The sequence below is a fragment of the Arachis ipaensis genome, chromosome B01, assembly GCF_000816755.2.
Source record: "Arachis ipaensis cultivar K30076 chromosome B01, Araip1.1, whole genome shotgun sequence".
NCBI classification, from domain to species: domain Eukaryota; kingdom Viridiplantae; phylum Streptophyta; class Magnoliopsida; order Fabales; family Fabaceae; genus Arachis; species Arachis ipaensis.
Genome location: NC_029785.2, coordinates 21,292,152 through 21,312,111, shown reverse-complemented (window position 1 = coordinate 21,312,111; position 19,960 = coordinate 21,292,152).

Genomic DNA, 19,960 nt, shown 5'->3' with positions numbered 1-19,960 from the left:
GTATAAAATTTATAAATTTAAATTAAATAAGATATTAAACAAATTTATTATGTTGTTATTATCTATAACAAAATTCAATTAAAGATTTATAAAAATTATAAACAATTAACTATTTATAAACGTTATTAACTTTACTTATCTATTTTTAATAGTATCTAATTTGAAGTAGAGATAAAAATTTATATTCAAAAAAATCTTTATTTTCATGCATAATATTAATGGATAAAAAATATTTAAGTCATAATTTAATATAATACATTAAAACAGAAAGTTGTCATTACTTTTTACATTAAATTGTTATTATATCAGTTTCAAGTTTACTTTATTATGCACATTAATTAAATTATATTTTATTATTTTATTTTGCATGTTTTGAAATTATGCGATTATACTATAAGAATGACATTAGTTTTCATAATCTAATATGGGGTATGTCTAAAAGGGTATGTCTAAAATCAGCCCAACCATTTTGTGTGCATTAGATGACCACCATTTATGAATTATTAGATTTTATTAAATAAAATTAAAATGATATTATGAAAGAAGAGTATTGATAGACTTTATAAATATAGAATATATTAGTATATACATACATATATATAATATTTTAAATAAATTATATTTTCAAAATATTTTGATGAAAAATTATTTTATATAATAATATCTTTAACAAAATTAGTTAATTAATAAATTTTGAATATAATAATTTAATTATTTGTCAAGTAATATAAAATAAAATATAATTTTTTGATATTATAAAAATTTCTTGCATAATAATTAATCTTAATGAATAAAAAATACTCATATATTTTGTATTTATATATGTTATATTTAATTATTTAAAAATAAAAAATTCTCTTATCATTTAAAATATTGTGTATTAAAGTATTGTCATTTAAAGCATTTAATTATGTATTAGGATATTCTATATTTATTAGAGTCCATCAATACTCTTCTTTTATATTAACCTTTGACTTTTATCTAATATAATCTACAAAAAAGCTCTGCATACAAGCCCTAATGACTTGTATGGTTTACAAGTTCATTAACAAATAAAACCCCAAAACGCGCTCCAAGGGTTACGTTGTATGCACGCGCTATATAGGATCCCGTGTATATCTAACTACCAAATTTAAAAGATTTGTTTCCTTCTTCGTTTTCGTTATTTGCACAGCAGATTTGCTTGTTCTTCTTCTCGCGAAGCTTCCCCTGGTTTCTTCGATCGTTCTTTTCCCCTCCTTTCTCACTCGTTTCTTCTTCTTCTTCGTCATTTACGTTAGTTCCTCTCTCTCTAACTCGAGCTTCGTTTTCTATTTGATTTTTCGTTTTCTGAAATCAAAGTTTGAACTCGTTTTGAAGATAATGGATGATTCAACCTCAGATTGTCAGCTGAATCCAGGCGAAGTGGACTATGAATTTGAATCTAACGAAGTTCTTGAGGTTTGATTTACATAGGATTACTATGAATTTTGTTGCAGTAATTTGTATAGCAATGTGTAGGTGAATAATTCGTGAACATTGAGTGTCAAAATAATGCATGAAGATAAATCTGTGGATTGAATGTAATGTATTAGTTTTGATTAATTATCTGGAATTTATAGCAGACGCTCGGGTGTAGATCAGATCTTTTTTGGGTGTATTTTTGCTAGAAGTGTGGGTGTATTTACACTTTACTGCCTTTTCTGTTATTTTAATTGAGTTATTGTTGTTCAGGTGTATTATATCAGACATGATTGGGTGTGTTTTTAGTTTTTGACATGGTGTATTCTGCAGCCTGTGTATTTATAGTTTATGGCTTTTATTGTCATTTTAGTTGAGTTGTTGCAGTTCGGGTGTATCATATCAGACATGATTGGGTGTATTTGAATCATATCTATGGGTGTATTTGAATCATATCTATGGGTGTATTTACAGTTTTTGACATGGTGTATTCTGCAGCCTCTCTCGGTTGTTGATGACCAGCTTGTTCCGAAGGTTGGAATGACCTTTATCACCCTTGAAGATGCTGAAAAATTTTACAGGAACTACGCCAAGGCTGCAGGTTTCTCTACAAGAGTTCGGAGCACAAATAGGAAGGGAAACGAGATTAAGAATCAACTGATTACATGTAGTAGAGAGGGAAAATGGAAATATAAAATATCTCCGACCGAGAAGACCAATCCGACAGCCGGTTTAAACTGTCCTGCAAGAATTTATATACACACATTGAAGGATGTCGGTGCTTGGATCATTTCAAAGATTGTGCTGGATCATTCACACCCCTGCTGTCCAAGTAAAGCAGAGATGCTCAAACAGCACAGGGAACTAAGCATGTCCATTCGTCGTACAATAGAGAATAACGAGGAGGCCGGTATCAGACCAAGCAAAACCTACCAATCATTTGTTGCGGCTGCCGGAGGTCACCGCGAGTTAAATTTTATCGAAAAGGACGTGAGGAATTACATTACGAGGGAAGTGCGGAATGTTTCCGAACAAGAAGATGCAAAGGAATTCGGGAAATATTTGTTAAGAATGAAAGAGAAGAATCAGAATTTCTTTTTTGAGCTCGAACTCGAGGAGGATCAATCGATTAAGCTGGCTTTTTGGGCCGATGCAAGAAGCAGAGCTGCCTTTGAGTATTTCGGAGACGTCATTTCATTCGACACCACCTACAATACAAACAGGTAACAAACTGCCCCTGTTTATGATGCTAAATTAATGTATTTTTATGAATCCGCAGCAGAGGTGTATATTGGCTGTTTTTTTGGGTGTATACGAAGCATTTGTTGGGGTGTACCTAATGATTTTGCATTCTGCACTATGGTAATTTGTTTCAGGTATAATTTGGTATGTGGTTCTTTCGTCGGGGTGAATCACCACGGTCAGTCAACACTTCTCGGATGCTCTTTGATGAAAAACGAAGAAATTGAATCATTCAAATGGTTATTTCAATGTTGGCTTCGTTGCATGGGAGGAAACGCTCCGAAAGGGTTTCTCACCGATCAATGCGCATCAATGAAAAGGGCTTTAGAGGCCTGTATGCCAACAACAATTCACCGTTGGTGTATTTGGCACATCATGAAGAAGATTCCAAGCAAATTAAACGGGTACAAGGGACATGCCGATATTGAACAAGAAATGAGCCAAGTTGTTTGGAACTCTCATAGCAAAGACTCATTCGATAGGAATTGGAATAATTTTCTGCTCAATTTTGGTCTTGCGGACAACAAGTGGCTTTCAGGTAATGTTTTTTTAAAATCTGCAGCAGAGGTGTAAATTGCATGTTTTATCGGGTGTATTTATAGTCTGTGTTTGGGTGTATTCTGTAGATCTGTATGAAGACCATCACATATGGGTTCCTATCTATCTGGATCACCACTTCTGGGTAGGGATGAGAAGCACACAAAGGAGCGAGAGCATGCATTCATTTTTTAACAAGTTTATCACTCGGAACAGCTCGCTTATTCAGTTCGTCAAACAATACGATAATTGCCTCGGAAGCAGGGAGCAAGCAGAGAGAGAATCAGATGCTGCAGATTTTCATACGGTCATACCGTGTGCAACCAAATCCTTCATTGAAGCTCAGTTTCAAGATGCGTACACTCATCAAAAGTTTAGGGAAGTCCAAGCGCAATTCAGAGGAAAGGCGAATTGCATCACCAGATTAACGAATTCCACTCTAGGCTATTCAGTATACAAAGTCGGAGAACAAGTTTCCAGCTCAATATTCAACAAGTTTGTGGTTACTTACGACTCAGTTGCAGCCGAGGTAAAATGCCAATGCTTATTATTCGAGTCGAGAGGGATACTGTGTCGTCACGCACTAAGCGTGTTAAGCTTCGAACAAGTAAGCCAAGTGTCACCTAGATATATACTGGAACAATGGAGCAAGAAGGTAAAGAGGTGACACACACACATCAAGAGCATCCACGACGAGCCACTGATGGAGCCAAGAAGCAAGAGGTTCGACCAATTGGTTTTTCGTTCGCAAAATATTTGCGAATTTGCATCCGAATCAGAGGAGCTGACTGCAATTCTGCACCGTGCGTACGATAACGTCATGGCTGAGATAGAATCATTAAAAGCCAAAAGGAAGGGGACATCTTCTTTATCCCACGAAGATGCCAACTTGGAATCCGTTAACGAGCTTCAAAGCCCGCCAAGGATTCGAACAAGAGGACGTCCAAAAAATAGGCTAGGTTCAAAGTTGGACAAACAGATCGCAAATGCCACAAAGAAGAAGAAGATGAAAGTTTTAAGCGAGGTAAAAGTAATGTTCTTTAAATTTGTGGCGATTGAGTTTATTTTTCTCGTTAATAGTTTAGCTAATATGTGAGTGTTATATGCAGATAAACCTGTTTGATGCTGCATCAGTGGTGCATTCAAATTCCAGCCAATATCAAGGACATGTTATGAATTATCAGTTCAGGGTACCAGCAGCAGGGGATAACTCTTTGGGTGTATAGTTTTACAGAATATGGGTGTAAAAGCACTGTTCTTTTGGGTGTATATTCAACTTTATTTGGGTGTAAAAATTCGCAGGTTATGGGTGTATATTTGATTTGATGTTTTTCTTCATATTTTAGTACCTGTAATTCATACATTTTGAATACAGCACAGGCAGTTTAACAGCACAGACAGTTTGGGTGTATTTTTTAAGCAATCTTGGGTGTATATTAAACTTGCGTTGGGTGTAAAAGTTTATAATTTGTGTTTATATCTGCCTTGATGTTTTCCTTCATATTTTACCACCTGTAATACATCTTTTGAATACAGCACAGACAGTTTAACAGCACAGATAGTTTAACTATGGAAAAAAATTTCATTGAATAGAAGTTGTTTATAAATGGCAAATTTTTACAGCATTTGTTCAATTTACAAACTACCTAGCAGTTGGATTACGCAGTTTCTATATCAGTAGAATTTATCTGACAAAACGGACTCAATAATACGGAGGATGGCTTCGACAACCTTATTGCATTACTCTCTCTAATTGCTTGATCTCTCTCTTTATTCATTTCACTGAATAGTATCCGCGAAGCATACTCCACTCTATAGTGGTCCACCTCCTCCTACAATTAAAAAGTATATTCTGTTTAAACAGCAATATTAATTCAGTAAAGTAATACAGAGTTATATAGTTCTAAAGACAGTTACCTGTTTCCAATTATCCCATTCATACTTCCCCTTTTTAATGTTTTCCGGCTCAATTAACTCAAGTCACTTCATAACGTAGATAGCGCAGTCATAGCTGAAAACGAAAAAAATAAATTACAAATCTCATTTAGGAAAGTTTAATGTTCAGAGTCACAAATTTATACCTTGATTTTTGGCCTGATATTTTAACATATGATGCTTTAATTTCCTTCTCCTTCTCGTCTTTCTTCAAAGGTTTCCCGCCGGCATATGCTCTCAATCTTAAAATTACATATCCCTTAAATACCAAAATAAATCAGTAATACACCCGAATGAATGCACAAGATACAACCAACTGAATGGACAATATACACCCAACACAACAAACGAAATACACCCAACTTGATAAAAAACATACACCCAACTTGATCAACAAAATACACCCAAATGGTTCCACAAAATACACCCAACTCGACAAAAAAATTACACCCAAAGGAGAACATAATTACACCTTATATTGAACTAAAATACACCTATCTATTAAAGTAAAGAACACAGAGGCAACTTACAGTAAATTTGTTAAGCTGCTTTCTCTCATCGCTTAGAGCTTTCTTGTGTAGCGGGTCAAGTATATGAAATCTCCGCTTTCTTGTATCAATCACCCATAACCACCAATGGCCCGAGTAGCAAACAGTTGCAAAAATCTGAAGGATTGCCACATTTCAACAGTGTGTTATTTTATTTGGCATATAAGTAAAGAACGGTACTAACAAATTTAGCAAATGAAAACTTACATATGGATGCGAAGTTAATTTTTTTGCATCTATGAAGGGAATAAAACTCGGGTAGTCTTCCACCCTGAATTCTTTATTGGTTTTAGGTGATATGAATTCCCCCTTTGGGTGCTTCGAAAGGGCCATGTTCTGCAACAATTGTGAAACAACAAATGAAATACTGAAAATACACCCAAGTGAATACTTTAAATACACCCAAATGACTAAACAACTTACACCCAATCAAACGTAAAAAATACAACCAAATCAATACAGAAAATACACCTAAAATTCGTAGAAGTAACACTTACCGCAATATCGGGGGGGAGACAGTATACTTGTTCTTGAAACCTTTTATCATTTTTCTGGTTGAGGATGATGCACATGGCAGATACAATCTAGAAATATATGCCGAAATCAATTTACATTAATAAATATAGCAGTAAACTTTGGTGTAAAAACATTAATGTTATTCTAATATTACCTCAGATTCTATATAACTTTCTGCCTGGAGGGATGCAAGGTGCATTCTAAATAAAATGTAATTATCTTGGGCCATCAGAGTGCACATGTGGTCATACTCGTTAGTACCGCCATCTGCGTATGTCTTCAGTCGCGTCCCCCAGATGTAGCACTTTTCTTTCATATCATCCGTAATCTGATTTATTCCCTCAGGAGTTTCAAACTTCCCAGAACTTTCTCCCCCAGTCTCCTTTTGAATTTGTGGACTTTTACTTTTTTCTTTCGCCGCACTGCTTCCTATTTTTTGTACCAAATCACCTAATTGTTCTAGCAAATTTGCAGTTTCTGGAGATTTTGCCCTTTCTGTCTCCTGCGTTGACGCTTCCTCCTGGCTTGAATCAGTCAAGCCAAGGCTGAATGATGGCACTGGATCTGTTTTAGGAACATAGGATGTTGTCCGTGCCATCATCATCAGGGCAGCAACGTCTTCTTTGGCTGGATGACTACGTCATCATGTATAACGTATTATAAGAGTAAGAATATACGGATGATAAGTAAAGATTGATTTTAGTCTGATGAACTTACATTTTAGATGGAGCTGGGGGAAGCGTGGGTGTGGTTTCTTGAAGTTGTTGGGGGGGGTTCAGGAGTGCTGCACAGTTACACAAAATTAATCATGGCGTAAAAAAAACTACTCAGGAACAATATACACCCAAGTTGTTACCAAATATACACCCGAACTGTAACCCAATATACACCCAAACTCTAAACAAATATACACCCAATACAATTTCTTATGTTTCTGTAGTTCCTTCAATCTGTAGCAGAGGGTTGGTTCAAAATATGTCTCAGGTGTTTCTTGAAGTTCTGGCACAGTGGTTGTTTGGGACGCCGGCACAAAAACTTGAATCGGGACTCTAAACAAGAAGAAAAATGAAAGGTTAACAACGCCTTTGAAAATAATAAGGTTATAAGGTTGAAATATTCTTGGAAAACTCACACTGCAAGCGCATCCGACGGTGTCTGTTCCCTCACAACCATCATATTCGAATTAGCCGGCTCACTGGCTAACTGTTGAACCGGACTCAACCTAAAATACACCCAAAGAAAGTCAAAAAATACACCCGAACAATTCAAAAAGAAGACAGGCTTTGTTTTTTGAGAACTTACATACTTGCAGTTTTTGCTTTTTTTTCCTGCCTTTTTTTTCTCGAATAAAATAATAAAGGGTTTTTTTTTCTAAAAAAAATATATACAGAATTAGAAGTAGAAGGTAATAGAAGAACAAAAGTAAAGGTTATTTGAAAGAGAAATTACATGCTCTCTGCCGGCTGGTTTACACTACTATGTTCTGTGCGTCCTTGAGAGGAAGGATCATCACTTCCCAAGTTCACAGCCGGTATTCTAAACAGATTTCATGTTATTCAGACAAAATATGATACAGGTATAAAATAAACCCAAATGAATGCACAAGATACAACCAACTAAATGGACAATATACACCCAACACAACAAACGAAATACACCCAACTTAATAAACAACATACACCCAACTTGATCAACAAAATACACCCAAATGGTTCCACAAAATACACCCCAATCATGATAACAAGATTTTATTAAATAAAGCTTCTTACGTTTCAGAGGAGACATAGCGACCTTCTGTCGATCGCAGGTCAGCTTCGTTCTCCCTGCGAAACAAGAAACAATTATTAGCAAAGAAAACACACCAAAATCTGAAATATACACCCCAACAAGACATACCCCTCTGCAACAGATTTTTCAACGTTTCCCCTTAGCAATTCATCTAGATCTTTACTTGATATTTCATATCTCTCACTACATTCATAAAAGAAGATGTTAACAAAAATAATTTCGATGATAGACGGTAATATAGCTTACGAGGTACTGTACCCATCAAAGTATTGATCTTCTTCAGGAAATGAATGCTCAACAACAACTTTTTTCTTTTTGGATTGTGTTCTGGGTGGGAAAAAAAAGTATGAATCAGAAATAAAAAATTAATTTTATCACAGAATATTATCCAAAGAAGTGCTTACTTTTTTGGTGTTGTTTTTGTCTTTTTCTTTTTCTTTTCCTTCTCCATCGGTGATGATTCTTCGCTTCTATAAATTAATAAGACACACTTCAGTTAATACATGAAATCTTTATAATGAAGCCAAAAGAAAGGAGTAATAATTTCAGAACATTACTCATCAGTTGATTCAGATTCAAATTCTGAATCAGAATCTGACTCCTCCTGACTCTTCTTTCTTTTTCTGGAGTCCATTCTGGAAGGCAAACAATCATTATTTAGAACATACTAAAGATATAAAATACACCCAAATGAATGCACAAAATACACCCAACTGAATGGACAACATACACCCAACACAACAAACGAAATACACCCAACTTAATAAACTACATACACCCAACTTGATCAACAAAATACACCCAAATGGTTCCACAAAATACACCCAACTCGACAAAGAAATTACACCCAAGTATGGTACTTACTTTTTCCCCTTTTTGCTGGGGTGTTTTCTTGGTGAATCCTCTGAGTCTTCTTGAGTCTCAGACTCAGAGGTAGAACTGTCACTGTCAGTAGTTGTTTCTGTCTCCGAAAACGATGTTGAACTCGCCTTCCTTTTTTTTGTTTTTTTGATTTCTTGTTTTTTTTTTCTATTTTTTTCATTTTTTTTCTTGTTTCCGCCATCTTTACAATCCCCTGAAACATTAGACATTTTAGTTAGCAGCATTCAGGTAAATAAAATACACCCAACATATTATGTTCACTTACCAAAATTTCCTCTGTTTCTGCACTCATTCTTTCCACCAACTGCTCCTTACTCCAGTTGGCAATCCAGGGTTTTAGTGGTCTTTCAGCCCTCTTCTTGCCTTTATTTTTTGAAAGATGAAAGTAAATTATCATCAGGGCAAAGAGGCAGCCATCAATTGCCTTCTTCTTTTTCTCCTTGTAGTCGGTGATGCCCTTGACGATGAAGGTCAAAACATGCCCCCCCCAGTTTCGCTCCGTGATGCTGCCCATCTCAAAAATTGGGGCCAGGTGCACATGCGAGATTTTGTTTATCGTCGTTGGCAAAAGGAACGCCATCTGTATATAGAGGATGAAAATCCTCTTGAACATTAGGCGTTCCTCTTCGTTACCAACGCCAATATCCATCATCTCATCGATAAGACTTTTGAGGGTCTTACCCTGGAATCTTCTAAAAATTACTTTGTCATCCTCAGAAAGTTTCTTATAATCGACTTTCTGAGGAAATAAATCTCCTACAAAAAGGAAAACAACAAAGTATCAAAGTCGGTTCAAATACACCCAAGCATCAACTTAAATACACCCAAGCATCAGTTAATATACACCTATAATTTGTAGCTAGTTACCTATTGCATTGATGCCAAACGCATGACCTATCTTTCTTGGTGTTATTTTAAAAGAACCATATCCTGTTTCCAGTCTGTTCTCCCCAAGTTTGAAGTTGTTTGCCAGCTCCCTTAACAGTTGGTGATGCACCCTTAGTGGTGGGATGTGCATCAACCCACCAAATCCTAGATCCCTCACAATCGCCTTCTTTTCCTCACTCATGTTTCTGAATTTATCACTTAGGAGATGTGTGGCACACTTAAGGTCTTTTGTTTGCTGTAAGACAAAAATAAAATTATAGTCAGATATATATCTATTATATAAAACTGATTTCATGTAAGACATATATTTGTTCTTACATTTCTTCCAGGTTGGTTTCTCGCTACCATTTTCTCTGAAATGAAAAATGCACCCAAAGATATCAGTAAGATACACCCATATATATGAGTCAGATACACCCATTGGTAATAGTAAGATACACCCATAGATATGAGTCAGATACACCCAAAGATATCAGTAAGATACACCCATATATATGAGTCAGATACACCCATTGATAACAGTATGATACACCCATAGATATGATTCAGATACATCCATATATATCAGTCAGGTATCAGTCAAACATGCTTCAATATCAAGCAACATTACAAGGTCAAGCAATATACACCCACCAATCTACGGAATATACCCCCCAAAAATGAGTTACCAGAAGATCTAGAACAACAAGAACAGTAACACCTACAAGAACGAAGAAGAACAGTGTAACAAAGAAGCAAGAATAACAGTAAAACCTAGAACATTAAAACGTACAACCACGTAGAAGAACAGTAAAATCTAGTTCGTAATTTGGAAAATATACAGGAATTGTAATGTAACGTACCTTGAGTATTGTAGGTTTGTTTTCTCTGGAGATTCTTGATCGAGAGTTTGATGGTGTTTTGATGGAGGTTTCGAAGGTTAGCGACGAGTTGTATATCTTGATTTTCGAATTTTGCTCGAAAATGGAATGGTTGCGTTTTCTTTGAATTGCTTTGAGAAGTGGAAAAAGTGGAAGAGTCTGCCATTAAGGGGTGGTTCACTCGAAGCGAACGTAACCGTTTGAGTAGGAGCGCGTGAATGTTACGCTCTATTCAATCCTCTTCATGCGCGTGTGTTTTTTATGGGCTGGGTCAACTTGTAAAACTTGTAACCCGTTTTTGCTTGTATGTGTAGCAGGCCCGTATAATCTAATGATCTATATAGATATGACATATCCAATAAACACATAATTGTTGTGCTCATTTTAGACATCTTGTCTAAAATGAGCACAACAATTATGTACTTATTGAATGTGTCACATCTATATAGACCATTAGATTTTATTAGATGAAAATTAAAGGCTAATATAAAAGAAGAGTATTGATGGACTCTAATAAATATAGAATATCCTATTACATAAATAAATGCTTTAAATGACAACAATTTAATACACAATACTTTAAATGGCAACAGAATCTTTTATAATATTAAAATTAATACTTTCAAAAAAGATTTCAAATTTAATATTATGAAGAAAAAAATTTATATAAGGGCTAATTTGATTAATTTTTAAAATTTTAGAGATGAAAATGACTTACGTCTAAACTTTCAGGGACTACTATTTTGATTATAAATAACTTTTTACATGTCGTGTCACTGACTTGATACATCATCATACCACGTGGCACTTAATGTGACACGTCATCATCTAACTAACGGAAGGAGTAATATGACTTACGTTTTATCTTTCAAGGATTAATATGATTAAAAAAATCTATTGAGGGCTAATTTGAAAAATGAGTAATCTTTTAAGGACGAATTTGAACCAACTCGAGCACCACTGCCAGGATAGCTAGCATCACAATTAATCTTAAAGGTACCCACTGAGGGGGGAATCCAAGAGCCACTAATGGTTGAGGGGATAGATAGTCGTTGCAACTCAAAAATATATATATTAAAGTCTAAAGAATAAAAGAATTATTCCGACCCAGCCCAATTAACCAAATGTCCGGGTCCGAACGACTGGCCGACCCAACGGACTGACGGATCCCGAACCAGGCGGTGACCTGGATGTTACCTCCTCACGCCAGACATCTGGACAACTGGAGTTGGACAGCTGGAAGAGGAACCTTCCAGGAAAGAGAGTCTGCCCCTATGGAACCCACATTAGTACATACTATATAATGGGTGGGCCCTGCCCCTCCCCAAGTATGTCACCTACCCTTTACCCTAATTGCCGCCTTTGTACGAACACTAACTTGAGCATCGGAGTCCTCTTGCAGGTGGCCTTCTCCACACCAAATCGCAAACCGGTGGGACCTCATACCCCGATCTCAAACCCTTCACGTTGGCCCGGGAGATCTTGACGCACGTAGGCGAACCGAACCCAGCCCCCCACCACTTCCAGGCATCTGGCACATCCGACCCGTTTAGGAACCGAGCTACCAAACAAGAATATATCAATTCTATATCAGTCACTACACACATATGATACATATACGTAGTTGATACATATTATTTATTCAGTTTTTCTTAAAAAAATTAAAAAATATATTTTCATGTGTTATATATAATATAATATTTTTATATATGTTTGATGTTTTTAATTACGTAAATTTGATTAGTTTAGGTCTTACTAATATAAGTAAATATATAATATGATAGGCATGTATTTAGAATTATATTATTTATTCTAGTTTTTTAAAAAAATTTAAGTGGATTCTCAATAAAACTTGATTATTCTAAGTGGATTTCCCAGAAATTTCGGTGACAAACCGATTGATATTTCAATGGGGTACCATTTCCGGAAATTTATACGTGCCCGGTCACCCTTACGACGTAGGGTCAATAGAGTATCGAGTCTCAACCTGGAACACTTGGTGGTAAGCCATGATACTTTACCTAGAAAAACTCATATCTCAGATAATTGAGTGTATAAGTCTCATAAACATTCGTAATCATTTGAAATCATGGCACAATCATACCAGTGAAGCCATGGCACCACATACACTCCAAGTATTCATATTTTCTTATATAATTCATCAATTTTCCAACCTTGCTTCACCCCCAAGTTATCACCATATCCTAACTCCATCTTGTTACTAAGCTTATTAATAAAATCTAGGGCTAAAAGAATGAAAATAGAGGTTTGGAAGTTCAAAATTGGTTTTAAAACACAAAATATCCATTTGCTGAAAAACAGGGCTATGCGTACGCATGTAAGAGGTATGCGTACGCATAGGTCTCTTTTGGGTCAGGATGCGTATGCATGCACCTGTCCGCGTACACATACGCACTGGATAGAATCGCATGCTCGCGTATGCCCCATGTTTGCGTACGCATGTCTCTTTTTGGGCAATATGCGTACGTATATACATGTCCGCGTACGCATACGTCCCAAATAGAATTGACCCTTCACAAAGGAAGGGTATGCGTACGCATGCAAGGGGGTTCTGTCAAAAATTTTGCTAAGTCTGAAAGTCTGCAGAATTTTAGTTTTAAACCCCAAACTTCCGACGCGGATAACTTTTTTGTTTCAAATCATTTTTTATCCGTTTTTCGAACGGCGTAAATTTCACGAACCCAATTTTCATATGAAACAAGTTTGAAACTATTTGGGGTCCGGAAGCCGAGTTATGGCCCGCCTAAATTCGGCCAAAAATTAATTTTTTACAAAATCCCTCAAACCTTTATTTCATTAATTCACCATTCAATTATCAATCTTCCTACACTAAAAATCAGTTCCAATATATGCAATATCACAACAACATAGTTCTACACCCTTCTATCATCCGTCATTCATCAACATTACACAATTTCACACTTAAATTCTCGCAACCTCATTAACACATCAATCATTATTCAAACACCATTTTAGCATTCTAATTTCACCATAACAATAATCACCGACACATGCTCAATCCATATCATCAACCATTATTACAAATACTAAACATTCAACATGCTTAATTATTCCAACGTATCCTATAGTCCTCTAGCCTAAGTTTTCACAGAACATTATATATTAAATACCAGAAACCTAAACCATACCTTGGCCGATTTCCACGTATGCCCCAAGGGAACCCACTTGGGCAAAAAGCAAGCCCTCAATACCAAAAATTCAGCTCTAGCACCAACCAAGCTTCCACTTAAGCTTCCAACATATCCAATAGTTTCATATCACATATACATATACACCTAACACATTTCATAACATTTGTATACCCAAAATTCAATATCCAACATACTTAATTGAGGAAATAGTTAGGGTTCTAGAATTCTCACCTTACCCAAGTATCAAATAAGCAAGAGTGAACGTTTTCCTCAAGCTAATTAGGTCCTAATACATCAAAGAAGCAAAATCTCAACACCACTCTAATAATTTTTGAAATTTTGGGAGAAAGAGAGGCTGAGAATGAAAATGGAAGTTCCATACCAATCTACATACCGGGTTTTGTAGAGCTCGACGCTGCGGGAGCGTGACCGCAAACAGTGTGGCGATCGGAGCTCGGAGTGAAGAGATATGGGTGTTTGAAATCAAGCAAGGGTTTTGAGTTATTCTTCCCTTCTCCAAGAATGTTTCCAGCGTGAATGAAGAGAAAGGAGGAAGGGAAGCTGTGTTTGATTGAGTGTTGTTGGGCTGAATTGGGCCTTGGACCCGGTTCGGCCCAATTTTGGGATAAATTCTTTGAAATTAGTGTCAAAATTCTTATTTTAATTAGCTCTATCTTATTTTACTATAAAATTTACATTTATAATTTTCTTTATTAAAATTTGATTTGTTAATTAATTATTCGCTAATTTTACGGAGTTTACAGTCGCCTTGTCCTATTTTAAAATGGATAGGGACTGAATTAGGTGTTTACTCAATATATAATTCATTTTTTACGAAAGACATTAGCCAGTGTTTATATTTAATAATCTTAATTTTTTTTCAATGGAGGGTTCCACTAAAAAGTAATTTACAGCGTCTATCACTTCCTGCAAAATTGCTATACCAAACATAAATACAAAATGCCATATATCAATCATAGTTATCATAATTAAATTGGATCGGCTAATTGATAAACCCCAATTTTGTGGTTTATCTTGTGTTGAATTTGGTGGATTTTATCAACTTTTCTGATATTTATTCAATGAAATAGCATGCTTTTGTAATTCTCCCAAATTTGTGCTTAAGAGTGAAAACATGCTTTTTAGCCCTTAAAATAGCTAAATTTAATTCACTTTAATTCCATTCGATGCCTTGATATGTTTGTTGAGTGATTTCAGATTCATAAGGCAAGTAATGGATGGAAGAAGTGAAGAGAAAAACATGCAAAGTGGAGAATTCTTGAAGAAATGAGTATTTGAAGAATTCAAGGCCACGCACACGTGTCATCCACGCGTACGCGTGAAGAGGACATTCAAGCCACACGCACGCGTCACCCACGCATACGCGTGAGGGGGAAATTTGCCAGCAACGCGCACGCGGCGACCACATGCACGCGTGACACTGATCACGTGACCTCATTAAAGTGAATACGCTGGGGGCGATTTCAGAGCTTTCCAGGCCCAAATCCAACTCATTTCTGAGACTAGGGAGCAATTAGATTAGGTTAGGAATCATGCTTTAGATAGTTTTTAGAGAGAGAAGCTCCCTCTTCTCTCTAGAATTAGGGTAGAATTAGGTCAAACTCTCTTAGATTTAGGTTTAATTCTTATTTTCATCTAGTTTCTTTTACTTTTCCTTGTTCAATTGCTTTGATTCTCTTAGTTCTTCTTGTTAATTTCTCATTTTGGGTACTTTTTTTATGTTGATAAACTCTTGTTGGATCTTGATTTTTCTTTAATGCAATTTTATGTTTTATGTTTCTTATTGGTTAATTTAGTTGTTATTGTTATTTTCTTGCATTGGATAGTTGTAGAATTTATTATTTCTTACACTTTTATGATGCTTTCCTTTTACGCCTACCAAGTATTTGACAAAATATTTGGTTAGATTTTAGAGTAGCTTTTTGAGCGTTCTTGGTTTGGAAAGAGAAATTAGGCAATTTTGAGTCATTAATACCCAACTCGTGTTGGTGATCTAGAGTTGTTAGTTAATATTATTTTTATTGACTCTAATCTCTTTCTAATTCAATTAGTAAGCTGATTAGGATTTTTGGATTGAGATTAACTAGTCCTATTTGACTTTCTTCCTATGTTGAAGATGACATTGTACCTTCTTCTGATATTGAAGATGACGAAATAGGATTAGCTCTTGTTAATTGTTGTATGATCATTAATGACTAGGATAGAAAGCCTAGGTTCTCAATCCTGGCCATGAATGCCTCTTTTTATTAGTGTTATATGTTTGATTTACTTTCATTGTCATTTAAATTTCTTGTTATTTAGATTGTAGTCTTCTTATTGCAAACCACCTCTTGGAACCTCATAACCAATAATGTGCAAACATCACTGTAATTCCTTTGAGAGACGACCCGAAATCTAATACTCTCGGTATTTTTATTGGTTTGCACTCATGACAAACAAAATTAAACTTTAATGGAAGGTTGTTTGTTGGTTGGGATCTATACTTCGACGAGATTATTTGTGTGAAATTCCTAACTGACGAAAATCCTCACATCACCGATTCGACAAAAAAATTGGTGAACCGATAGTTCAGTCATTTCGGTTTGCTATTTGGACCGTTCTTGTAATTAATCCAGTCAACATTGGTTAAATTCATTAAAAACCAGACGGTTCGTATCGAACCGGAAGCGATCAACCGTTGAACCTGCACCTCCACTAGTAAACCCACGTGTGGATCACCGTAGAATATCAACTATGAAAAGCCTCCAAAAGGGAAGAGCTAAAAGAAGGAAAAACTTTAATAATATCATGTTGCCACCAAGTAACATTTTAATTTTTAAATATTCATATATAAATTAAGATAAAAATTTAAAATTCATACTTAAATTAAAATACAAACATAAAATTCATACAATGTCAAATAACTTGAAATTAAAAAAGTTAATGTTTGATTACTACAAATTTAACACCATAATAAAAATATTACATAATTAAATATAAGAGTCTTCAATTTTTATTCTTGATCACTTTCAACATCTTCATCATCATTAAAGGTTTGGAGGTCAAGATTCAAACTTGAAATTCAAAGAGATAACAATTAATAAATTAATTAGTATTAAGTAAAACTAAGCAAACCATATAAAATGCTTTTGGAAAAGACATAAAAATGATAAATAATAGCATAAAACCAGATTATTAATCAGCCATCAACAATCAACAACTCAAAATCAACAATCCACAACACAATCAAATTATCAATCATAAAAAAGACAACAACAATAGACACTCACTCTTTGTGACAAGTACAACAAATTAACTCATCTTTATGCTATTGAAAATTTTTATGACTAACACAATAATATCATACTGTAGTCTCTTCTCTAAATACTTAAACCAGCTTGACAAGAACTAACTTTTAAAAAAAAAATTTAAGTTTATTAAATGTTAATTCTAATAAAATTTATTGTATAAAATAAGAGTAACAAATTTACAGTCAAGGGATTAATAATTTAATAAACAAATTTGATACAATAATGCTAAATGTAAGCTGTAACATCACCAACTTTGAAACAAGAGACCAAGAAAAAGGAAAAGGAAAAAGAAAAATAATAAGCACTAAGCAGCTAGAGAGAAGAAAGATAAAATTTTATATTTAAAGAGTTAGTGGACCTCATATGTCATTATAAGCAGCAAGTGAATCACTCATTACCTAAATGAGTTTTATGTGTATACATAGAAGCATGATGACTTGATGGTGTTAGATTGAAATCAATTATAACTAATCAAGCACAAATCACAAGAATATACAAAAGGATAACATTCATTGACCGACTCTGAATCAGATCCAAAAGAATACGTGGCATTATGGATAATCAGCCTTCAATTTTATAACTACCACAAGTATCTTGATTCTTAGAAAATATTAAACAGGAAAGCCATAAACAATGCTTAAACAAGAAAGCCATATGATATATATTTAAACATAAAAAATGAGAAGTAATAGATAATTTCAGTTTCCAAATATACTTTGATTTAAAAAAATAAAGATACATAAATACTCCAACCAAAGTTTATAGGCCAACACACATAAATTAGGCCGATTCTTATTAGTAGTAAGAAAACTTACAGTTGTTACTCAAACAAACTGCAAAGCTCATGCTTTAAAGAAGTACATAAATCAACTCAGCTTAGCAAATGTTAATCTATAATCTATAATCTATAATAATATATAATGCTAAAACTCATTTTGGTGTCCAAATTTTTTTTTTCATTTTTATCCTTCCTAATAACTTATTCTTAGTTACAACATTCCCATTACATCATTTTCATTCACGTTCACATTCACGTTCAGGTAAATGTAACCTTTTAATTTGATACCAGTTTCTCCCGTTAATTTCTCTCACTTCATGTTACTGCATAATACTCCACTACTTCATCTTCATCTATAATAACTAATAGGATACCAGTTTCTCCTGTTAATCTCTCTCACTTCACATTACTGGTTACTCTATAATAGAAAAAATTTCCTTCATTTCTCATCCATCTTCTCCTACATCATTCTCACTTCACCTAAATATAACATAAAATCTAATGTATTTTGCTTTTCGTCATTAAATAAAAGTGTAAAACTATATTTATATGTTTCTTTGATTTTTTATCGTTGACAACATACCAATGGAAGATTCACGTAGAAGTGGTTGACGAACTTAGCAAGACTATGCCAGGTAATGAAGACAGACAAAATATGAGTGAAGAACAGAGGCAGCAACACCTTGCCAGAAGGCGTGCCAGTTACCGAGAGAGTATTAGACGAGGAAAACAAATCGATACATCGAGTGGAACTAACATGACAAGACCATTATAAGATATCACAAATACACCCGCATATTAATATTCTGTATCAGGTACTCTAAGTTATACTTTCCATTAATAAATTTATGTTGTTAGTTTATCATATCTATGTTACTGTACTTAATACCAATTATGTATAATTTATCTCTTGAGTGTACCCTTAAATTATCAAATTACATGATTTTCATCTTAATAATAATTTTTCTAAATATACAGATACTCACAATAACAACGGAGCTGGTTCAAGTAATATACCGAATGGTCCAAATATGGGTAGGAATCCTGTATATTTATATTTATATTTATTTTCAGAAATTACTTTAGATTTATCTTAACGTTTTTACTTATAGTTTGATCTATAATTTAAAAAAAAAAGACATAATTATTTTTCTTCTTTGCACTTTTTGCAGGCACTTGAAAGATTCTTTAAATACAAATCTGTATTTTGGCTTATCACTTAAAAAAAAGGTCCCTAAACAAAGAAAAATATATTATTATTTTTAAGTTATTCAAATTTAAAATTTCAAAAATTATTAAAATAATTAACTTTAAATCCCATAGAAAAAGCGGCTGAATAGACACAGCAGTGTCTGTTAAGCCGCTAATTTCTATAAAAAGGAGAGGATCTTGGCAGGGCCAACAAGTTCCTGAGGGCTGAGGACATCATTCTTTATATCGTCATCTAGGGATTTTTCAGGATCAATAATTATTGTACTCAAAGAAGTCCTCTGTCAACAATTTACATAATATTAATGAAAAGGCAAGTTTAACTGTTTTAACATAAAAAAATAAATTATAAAATCTACTCACAGAAAACAAATCTGGAGAAGGCAAGAAGCAGAGAGCAAGTCAGTAAGCTGTAAGTAGTGAGTAAAAGAGGAGTGCTTGCTGCTTACCAGTGAGACGACGACAAAGGAAGGAGGGACCGGAGACTGCAAATCGAAGAGACGAGCGGCGAGAAGAGTGACGTCAACGAGAGAAGTGCGAGCGAAGTGAGTACGGTGAGGGAGAGCGGCGAGGTGAGCGACTGAGCGACGACGGCGGTGAGCGACTGAGCAAAGCAAGCAACAACGGCGGTGAGCCACGGAGGCGGTGAGCAAGGTGGCTGCTGTGTGTGTTTCTGGGATTTGGGTAAGTGGGTATGAGCCTATGAGGGATGGCATGGCTGCTGTGTGTGTTTCTGGGATTTAGGTAAGTGGGTAGGTGGGTATAACCGTATAAGGGAGGGGAGGGGGCAACCCTAATTTCTAAAAGAGATATATATAGGAGGGAGTATATGTACACTCCGGGGCGGGTAGGG